General features: G+C 35.8%; 1 long non-coding RNA gene across 2 annotated transcripts; it reads right to left on the minus strand.

Annotated features, from left to right (window-relative positions):
• LOC128869506 (uncharacterized) lies at positions 1-5421 on the minus strand. 2 transcript variants are annotated; one of them, XR_008455323.1, is made up of 5 exons: positions 3650-5421; positions 2455-3027; positions 2079-2342; positions 1814-2017; positions 1-1753 (listed from the first exon to the last, which is right to left on the minus strand). It is a non-coding gene; the product is annotated as an uncharacterized LOC128869506 (long non-coding RNA). The 2 variants fall into 2 exon arrangements; XR_008455322.1 differs by having other exon boundaries at positions 1-2017.
• Between the last annotated feature and the right edge of the window lie 5289 nt (positions 5422-10710).

Raw genomic sequence — 10710 nt, forward strand, 5'->3', positions numbered from 1 at the left:
TATTATTTGGATAATCTCACACCAAAAGATATATCTTAAATGAGTATTTATCTTCTATGGCAGAAAAAAAAGAAATGTATTTGAAATTTTCAACAGTACGAAATTTCGAAGACATGTGTACCTATATCTAAGCTTAGAATACAGCTTACTGTGGCTTTTTTACATCATTACTGTATGATTCTACGCACACAGTTGCTATTGATAACAATCACCATTCGCTACGACTGTCGCCATTCTGTCGCGCATTTAGAAGACATACATATGCATGTATTTCCATACATATGGTTATCCATACATATGTATGTAAGGCGTTTTTCAATAGGGAGGGCGAACGACGCAATATTTTTTATTTTTCGCTTGTCATTTGTAAACTTCATTAGTATACATTTCATCATGGAACGTTACACACTTGAGCAACGATTGCAAATCGTGCAAATTTTTTATGAAAATAATCGTTCTGTTGCTGCTACTTTAAGAGCATTACGGCCATTTTACGGTCCATTTAACAAGCCATCCCGTTCGACAATCGACCGTCTAGTGAAAAAATTTGTATCTACGTTTTCGCTACATAACGTTCCGTGGCCAGTGAGAGCAAGAAGTGCACGAAGTGTTGAAAATATTGCTGCCGCCAGGGTTTCAGTTCAAGAAGACGCAAATGTGTCGCTCACACGACGTTCTCATCAATTGGGCCTTTCTGTGTCGTCATTGTGGCGAATTTTGCGAAAAGATCTTGGCCTACATCCGTACAAGATCAAGCTGACACAAGAACTGAAGCAGTTTGACCATTTGAAGCGACGTCGATTCGTAAATTGGGCTGAAGATCAACTCGAAAATGATCCGCGCTCGTGTGATTTGACGCCTCTAGACTATTTTCTTTGGGGTTATCTGAAGTCATTGGTCTACAGTAACAAGCCGGCGACGATTTGTGAGCTCAGAGCCAATATTGAACGCGGAATTGCTGGAATTTCGGCCGATTTATGCAAAAGAGTGGTCGAAAATTGGGTTCAACGATTGGACTTCGTAAAACGTGCACGCGGTGGTCATGCAAAAGAAATCGAATTTCATACTTAAATGTGTATGTTCAAACTCGATAATAAAAAAAAAATTAGTAAAAAAGTCAAACCGTTTGTGTTTTATTCAAAAAAAAGTTGAAGCGCTCTTACTGAAAAACGCTTTATATACGAAGCTCCCGGCTCTTGCCACGACAAAAATTGACGGGTCACCAAATATATAATATTTGTCTTCCTCGAGAAAAATATGGCTTAGGCTCAGGCACATGAGGGAAGATGTGGGCTCGTTTTATGAATGAACGAGCCTTGCTTCGTACGCTTTCATTTATGATTGAAATAGTTTTTGCTATATAAAGGAACATTTTAGAATGATTAACGGCAAAGCGGTCATCGCGCTGCGAATGCTGCTAAGTAAAATATTTGGAATATCGACTGGAGGACAGCAAATTTCATTAAATAAATAATAGTAAAATATTTATTTTGTCGATTTCCCTTTGTATTTTATTACCTCCTCTAAGCGCCTTTCAATGTGTTTTCGGCAATAACTGGCCTCATTTTTTCCCCATTCCTCCAATACTGCTTGTTTTCCTGTTATCCTGTAGCAAGTCTGTTTTTGAGTATTCCGGACAAATCTTCAATGGCATTCATGTCGGGAGATTGAGCAAGCGTAGCCAAAACCTTTGAACAGTACAGTAATTGTAACTGATTCCGAGCATTCCACAACGTGTGCTTAAGATCATTGTCTTGATAAAATACAAATACAATACACTGCTGAGAACATTTTTTTTTAAATGCCAATGTACCCTTTACTATGCAAAATTCCATCAATAACTTGTACTTTTCCGACGCTAGCCCCGTGATGCAGCCCCATATCATTATTGAGCCGCCATATACTTCAGCGCCTTCTTAATATTTTTGTCTTCAAAGTCTTTTCCAGGCATTCTCCCCAAAAAACACTTGCCATCTGATGCAAAAATATTAATTTGGATTTCATCCATAAATAAAACCTAGAATGCAGATAAATTCTGGTGAGATTTTCAAACTATATTCTTGTTTTTCAATGAATACCTTAGACCTTAAGTCCACATTCTCATATTGGAACTTCTTCGCAAACTCCAACCTAGCCTTTTGGTTTTTTTTTAACACACTTTTATTAGGTCGGGTTGTATGTATGTATGTAACGGAATCTTTGAGCTTAATTTTCACTGGCTTCTAAAAATCTGATCGACTTGGAATTTTGCACACCTATCAAGGACCGATGACAATGCAATAATTTGATAAAAGTTTTCCATTATCCTTATTAGGATTGCCAGGATTAATATTTTTTTCCCCCTGTGGGCAAAAAGTAAGGTGAATTTGGTTGTAAAATGAAAAATCTTTATTTATTCTTGTAAATCAATTTCATCCCCTTCAAAATAATCCCCTCTCGATGAAATACACTTACGTCAACGATTTTTCCAATCCCCGAAACATGCCAAATAGTCCAATTCCGGTATAGCCATCAGCACCTTCTTCGATTCAGCTTTTATCTCCTCAATCGACTCGAAACGCGTTCCCCGGAGTGGTCTCTTGAGTTTTGGGAATAGCCAGAAGTCACACGGAGCCAAATCAGGCGAATACGGTGGTGGCGGAACGATATGCGTGGAATTTTTGGTGAAATGGTCACGAAGAACGAGTGCAGTGTGAGACGGTGCATTATCGTGATGCAAAAACTAAGAGTTGTTGGCCCATAATTCTGGTCTTTTTAGACGAATTGCTTCACGTAAACGACGCATAACGCTCAAATAATATTCCTTATTTTGGTCAGGTGGAAGGAATTCATAGTGCACCACACCACGAAAATCGAAAAAAACTGGCCAATGGAGTGGGGTAGCCGTTTCTCAGGCTTCCTCCACGAAATAAGTTCTTCATCCCGATTACTTCTTTATCACGGCCGATAACTGCATAGATTTCGACTCACAGTTGATAAGAAAGGAATTAAATATAACACGAATATATCGAATCATTAATTCACTGACTGCAATGATAACAATAATTTTCATTTATAATAAAAAATAGTTAAAAAAAAAACTAAAAAACACGCTTTTTTGCTAATCGAACTAAAAAGTAGAAAATAAAAAATAGTTTAAAAAAACTAAAAAACACGCTTTTATTGCCAATCGAACTAAAAAGTATAAAATAAATTTTAATGACAAAGAGACCTATAATGAAGTAATAGCAAATCGAACGATCAGTCATAGTCAACTACCTCAGAACAGAATTGTAACAAAAATTAAGATATGTACAAAGAGAGTAATTCAAATTAGAGTTAAAAGCGTGGGATGCTTGATATAGTAAATATTACAATCATTCTATTGGCAACTACCTATGTACAGAAGGTTATGAAAGTGAAGCAAAATGCATCCCACGCTTTTAACTCTAATTTGAATTACTCTATTTTTACATATGTATCTTAATTTTTGTTATAATTCTGTTCCGAGGTAGTTGACTATGACTGATCCTTCGATTTGCTATTACTTCATTATAGGTCTCTTTGTCATTAAAATTTATTTTATACTTTTTACTTCGATTGGCAATAAAAGCGTGTTTTTTAGTTTTTTTAAACTATTTTTTATTTTGTTTTTAATAAAGTGGCTTACGTCGTAGCACCCATGCTTAAAATTTGTTTTTTTTAAGTAGTCGGCGAATCGTTTCTGCACAAACTTCCAAATTTTTTTCCCTCTTTTAATATTATAGTTTTTTCAAATCTACAGCAGATAACTGTGGATTCTGTTTTGTTAAACGCAGTATGAATCTACAGCTCCAGTTATTGATTTTCATTCCGTTTGTTCAGTAAGGTTTTTTATCACGCACGTTTTCCCTGTCCTTGTACCGTTTAATAATATTATGTTCTGTAGACTTTTTTACCAACAATTTCACTAATTTCGCGAACGGACTTTTTTCTTTGAGGTTTTTATTAAAATTTACTGTACTTTAATTGTCGTCGATAATCACTGAAATACATACTACTGGAAATAAACACTTTTCGAACATAAAAACAATAAATAAACACTTTCGAACATGCTACCCAGCTGATGAATTCTAACTGTTCCATTTTGAGTGTGAGAGGCATACATGACATTAATTGCTTACAAATTTGGTTTGTGTTTATGGTTTTTGTTTTCAGTTTAATCATATTTTAAGTTTTTAGTTTTTGATTTAACGCTATTTAAATATAATTTCAAATTATGACTCAATAATTTTTTTTAAATAGTTGCGGAATATGTACGAGGCGTGTTTTTAAGTAAGTACCGTTTTAACATAGAAGAATAAGTAATTTTTTTCCAAAAATAATCTATTCACTTGATAGGCCACACTTTACTCTACTATTCTACATAATTTCCATTACTATTGAGGCATTTATCATATATTGAGACCAGCTTTTGTATGCCATCGTCAAAGAAGATTGCCGCCTGATTCACAGTCGTTTTTACTTTGTCACCATACACCATATACATACTTCACTAATTTGGTGATGAATGTCAACTGATTTGAAGACTTGAGCACAGAGAAACCGTATTACAGCACGCACTTCACAGTCGGTGGAGTTCTCAATAGGTGGAGGCATTTTAAAATCACGCAAACAGATGTAGACTCGATCGGATGGTTCCGTAATAGCGTCTGTGGCTTCCCAGCAGATGTAGCTACACGACGCGCAGGCTCTAAACGGCGCCCGCAGCGCTGCGGAGTCGTAATTTAAAAACGATACTTACTTTAAAAACACACCTCGTATGTATCATATATATTGGGTTGGGTACCAAGTTCATAGCGTTTTTAACAAGGTTACAAGTTCATAGCGTTTTTATTGAGTATGGGAAAAAGTTTCCGTGATTTCTTAGCCAAAGCTGTAAATTATTTAAACAATTAAGTGAATATTTAATGAAGTACTTGTCATTGCAAGGTACAACTCCACTCCATCTTTCAGGCAGCATACCAATTTCTCTGATGAAAAATTCAAATTCTTTTGACGTGGTATATTGGGGAATATTTTCATAGCGTTTTTATATTTTCTTTTTTTTTTACAACGATTTGTATTCTGTTTGGCAAAGGCTAACCGCTCATTCGATAGAACTCTTTCGCTCTGCAAAACTACTATGGAATACCCAAGAGGCAAAAACCAAAATTTTCAACACCTGCTCTTCTTTGCTTTCCATCGAGGTCAAAAAGCTGCCAAAGCAGCCCGGGACGCTTGTGACTTGTATGGCGACTTTGACGTCGATGACACGTCCCGCAGCGGAAGACCTTCTGAATTCGATGAAGAGCGTCTCAAATCAGTTTTGAGCCTGGGTGCCTCACGGGCTAGTTAATATCATTTGGTGATATTTGAGCAAAAATAATATATTTGGTTATATCGAAATGTGCACTCTTTATTCAAAATCTTTGGACTGACTAGTTTACATAAATCTTAGTGCTACTTATACTATTGAGATGCGTCGGTCGTTATCTGTTTGCTAGTAGATAGCTATTGTTTGGCTTAGTGACAATTGTGTTGTTTTGGTGTTGTGTATATTGCTATCATACAATGTTAAAGGGCATATTGCTGTTTATCGGCATTTTGTTTGTACACAATAATCATGTATATATGTATGCAGTGTATAAATGTATGTGATGTATATATTTATATACATACATGTGTATCTTTGTACTAACATCTTTAACTCTCCTCCCTCTTAAAACTGTTGAGGACGGTTCATTTCGAATTCGTATAATTCATCAATTTGCCTTTGTCTGTGAAGCATTCTTCGATTTTCATATGTAGCATCGGCAGAGATATACCATACCATAAATGATGACTACTAAGGTAAGGAGACCCGTTATGACAATGAAATGTACTGGGTTTTCCTCAATAGGTATAAAAAATGTTGAGAGTTTTTGGATTTTGCTGATTTCGTAGATTTAGTTTGAGGAAAGGATGCGGTACTCCGTTGTTCGCTATGTTGATTGTGCATGATTTCTCTGAGTTGCCTGATTGTAATCTATACTAATATTATAAAGAGGAAAACTTTGTTTGTTTGGTTGTAATGAATAGGCTCAAAAACTATTCTTTCACCATTCGAAAGCTTCATCATCCACGAGTAACATGGATTATATTTTATTTTGGAAATAGGGCTCGAGATATAGGCCAAAACGTGGACCCGGGTAACCTTCGGATGTGTATGTACAATATGGGTATCAAATGGAAGCTGTTGGTGAATGCTTTAGTCCAGAGTATTTTTCATGCCGCTCCGTGACTAGGGTCTCGAGATAGAGACCAAAACGTGGACCCTAGAATGTATTTGTACAATATGGATATCAAATTGAAGCTGTTGGTGAATGATTTAGTACAGAGTATTTTTCATGCCGCTCCGTGACTGGGGTCTTGAGATATAGGTCAAAACGTGGACCCGGGTAACCTTTGGTTGTGTATGTACAATATGGGTATCAAATGAAAGCTGCTGATAAGTGCTTTAATACGGAGTAATTTTCATACCTATTGATGACTAGGGTCTGGAAATATATGCCAAAACGTGGACCCGCCGTGTCTTTTCACCGAATTAAACCAAACTTACACACATTGTTAAGGAGGTATTGAAGATGGTTTCCGTATAGTTTGGATACCTATTGGTAGATAGGATCTCGAGATATAGGTCAAAACGTGGACCCGGGTAACCTTCGGATGTGTATGTACAATATGGGTATCAAATGGAAGCTGTTGGTGAATGCTTTAGTTCAGAGTATTTCCATCCGCTCCGTGACTAGGGTCTCGAGATAGAGACCAAAACGTGGATCCTAGAATGTGTTTGTACAATATGGATATCAAATGGAAGTTGTTGGTGAATGCTTTAGTACATAGTATTTTTCATGCCGCTCCGTGACTGGGGTATCGAGATAAAGGTCAAAACGTGGACCCGGGTAACCTTCTGATGTGTATGTACAATATGGGTATCAAATGGAAGCTGTTGGTGAATGCTTTAGTTCAGAGTATTTCCATCCGCTCCGTGACTAGGGTCTCGAGATAGAGACCAAAACGTGGACCCTAGAATGTGTTTGTACAATATGGGTATCAAATGGAAGTTGTTGGTGAATGCTTTAGTACATAGTATTTTTCATGCCGCTCCGTGACTGGGGTATCGAGATAAAGGTCAAAACGTGGACCCGGGTAACCTTCTGATGTGTATGTACAATATGGGTATCAAATGGAAGCTGTTGGTGAATGCTTTAGTTCAGAGTATTTCCATCCGCTCCGTGACTAGGGTCTCGAGATAGAGACCAAAACGTGGACCCTAGAATGTGTTTGTACAATATGGGTATCAAATGGAAGCTGTTGGTGAATGCTTTAGTTCAGAGTATTTTTCATGCCGATCCGTGACTGGGGTCTTGAGATATAGGTCAAAACGTGGACCCGGGTAACCTTTGGTTGTGTATGTACAATATGGGTATCAAATGAAAGCTGTTGATAAGTGCTTTAATACGGGGTATTGATGACTAGGGTCTCGAAATATATGCCAAAACGTGGACCCGCCGTGTCTTTGCACCGAATTAAACCAAACTTACGCACTTTGTTAAGTAAGTATTGAAAATGGGTTTCGTAAAGTTTGGTTGTAATTCGGAGCACTGGCAACGGGTACAGCGTTCTTTTGAACCAGCCATAATGTCGCTTACTTTTTTAACGCTTGGGGCGGAACTGAACTGTCAAATTGACAGTGTGAGTTACAATGTGTCAATATTTCTTTCTGATTTGGATGCCATAAGGAAAAAACGTAAGTGCAACATGTAAAAATTGTTTGTGAATTTTTTTGGAGTGGATTTTGGAACAGTGAATAATTTCTTACGAAATTTGAGAATTTAATGTGAAATCCGAATGAAATTATGTGTTCGTGGAAAAAAAATTTTTTTCGTTTTTTTTTTTTGAAAAATATAAATGGATAATGGTTAAAAAAGCTCCAATGCTTAATAAAACATATAAATTGAAACGAAAAATTCATGGATGATCAGGAAAAAAGACGATTGTTTATTCATATGCGTTGATTTGAAATTTAAAAACAATTTTCTTTTTTCCTGATTTTCAATTTATATTTTATATTTACTCAAAAACAAATAGAAAAACAAAAAATATTGTTTATGCCAAAGCGCTTGAATAAAGAATAAAGAAATAAATAATATGAAAATCATATATTTTCTGTTCTAAACCATATCTATTCTATTTTAGTGTGCCCAGCGAAGGGGGCCGGGTTTGCTAGTATATGATATAATCCATGGTTGTAGATTCATTAAAGTATATTAATTTAGGGCCTGATATATGCATGTTGTTCCAAGTGTGCTGGTAATCTGTAAAAATGTATCCATTCTCTAGGTCGCGGAGTGAAGCATTATTTTCTTGGATTGTTTCGCATTGGGCTTATTTGTCTTCTAATATTTTTATAGTACAATTGCCATAGGGTGCGGAATTACAAATAAAGTTACTTATATATTTTCCACATTTGGATATTCTTTGATATTTGTTACATTTTGCGGTCTTAGGGTCTAAATTAATTTTACCAAGCTTATATGCTAAAGGATACACATTAAATAGGCTACATTTAGTTTAGAGGATAGGATATTTGTATATTGTTATAATTGCTTCTTGTAGGTAACAGGTATGAATGTCGGCATATTGAATGTAATATATTAATTATTGGAAGATCTAGTTTTTCGTGGTTTATTAAATCGTACACATCTTTCAAATTTAATGTGGCAGAATACAAATTTTTAGTTTTCGTAAAATTTATAGTGTTTGTTATTGATTGGAGTTCATTATAAACTCTTGTTATAACAATGTTTTCGGTTATTGTTTTGAGATCAACTGTTAGTTAATTGAACTGTGAGTTAATTGTTCTTTGCTTGTTATTATTTTCTATTAGCATATTAAGTGAAGTTTTGATTTCTACAAGGTCATCGTGATCTGGTGTGCCAGTGATGAATTTTACCACGGAGCCAAGAAGGTTTAGTAATCTTTAGGGTCTTTAAATATTTGGAATGAGTCGATTTTGTTCACTAAAACTTTAGTTTCAGGTTGGTTTTCTAGATAATATGATGATTTCATTATACTTTCGTATGGCGCTAGTATTTTTGAAATGTGATATAAGGTGATATGTGATATAAGAAAGCTGTATCCTGATAAATACAAACAATGTCGGTTTCCACTAGAACACATTTCCTATCAGTTAAATCTATTATATTATATTGTCGCAAAGTGCGAAAGAGACGAGTAAGGTAAACTCTCTTCCGTACATGCCTTTACTCTAATATTGTCCTTATGGATAATGAATTTTTTATTTGTCGTCACTGTTTCGCCGTTGTCTTATTTGACATTATGTTTCGCGTATTTTTTTTACGTTTTTGTTCCATCTATGCGTCTGTTAATATATTGCGTCTCCTTCTTTATATAATAGTTCAGTTGTTTGCAATTGCAGTTGATGCTTTCCCTTTCAATTCAACCGGACTATTCGGGACAGGTTCTTCGATTTCGATGTAACTCAAATATGTTGCTCTCTGGTCAAAATAATAAGATACGTATTTTTTTGTTCGCTTTTTTTGTTTAAATGCTCATAACTTAGTCAAAAACGAACCGATTTTAATGATTCTGGGTTCAAAATAATTGTAATTACTTGCACGAGCGACTTCATGTAGAAACAATTGCAAAAAAGTAGTTGAACATTGTTTATCTTGCAATACCCTAAACATCAGAAAAGGCGTTATTTTTTCAAGGGAGTTGAAAGGGATACCAGAAGACATAATCAAAGACGAACTGAAACACCAAAACGTAATTTATGTAAGGAAAATAATGAAAAATATCGACCAAAGTTTAGTCGAAACCGGTTTACTAATCATCGCGTTCGACCATCCTACACTGCCAGACGACGATACGGTCATTCACAAAAAGTATGCAATAATACTCAAGTATGCGTAAACTGTGCAAAAGCCTCCCACACTGACCCTGACCTAATCGAAAAGTGCACCAACCCCACTGCCTGCAGCAGTTGCATTCACCAAGGTATCAACAACACAAACCACAATGCCTTAGATAAAACATGTTCAATATTCATATTAATTATTTATTTATTTACAAACGTGGTATAATAATATTATTATTTTAACACGAGAATAGGAGCACTGGCTGCCAGGACCTTCGGCTCTCTGATTTGTTATAAAATATTCAAATCAATATTCATAAAAGAAAGGGAAATCCAAGCCAATACAACACTAGAAAAAGTGGATAGACGAAAAGCAATCACTACATACGAAGAACGTCACCCACAAAACACATCATACTCAAAAAAGGCAGCAATTATACCAACATTACTTCCAACACAATCCACAACTCACACACCAATAACAACCAGAACACCAAAAAATGACAAAACGCAAGCAACCAGTTCCAGCAACACCAACAATAATCCATCAAACTTACCACATAATTCGCCTCCACCACATACATCGGTCTCCACGCCAAGAAAACAAACTGACTACTCAGATGTCTTACTCAACAGCACCACTACGCCGGGAAATACCATAGAAAAAATTTTGAAAGAAAACAAAATCACAATCTTGCCAAAAAATATCTCCAACAGAACCAAAAACGAGATAAAAAAGATAATATAAATAAGACAACGAAAAGAGCCAAGCGTAGCACAAGCCCAGC

The sequence above is a fragment of the Anastrepha ludens genome, chromosome X (genome assembly GCF_028408465.1).
Source record: "Anastrepha ludens isolate Willacy chromosome X, idAnaLude1.1, whole genome shotgun sequence".
NCBI classification, from domain to species: domain Eukaryota; kingdom Metazoa; phylum Arthropoda; class Insecta; order Diptera; family Tephritidae; genus Anastrepha; species Anastrepha ludens.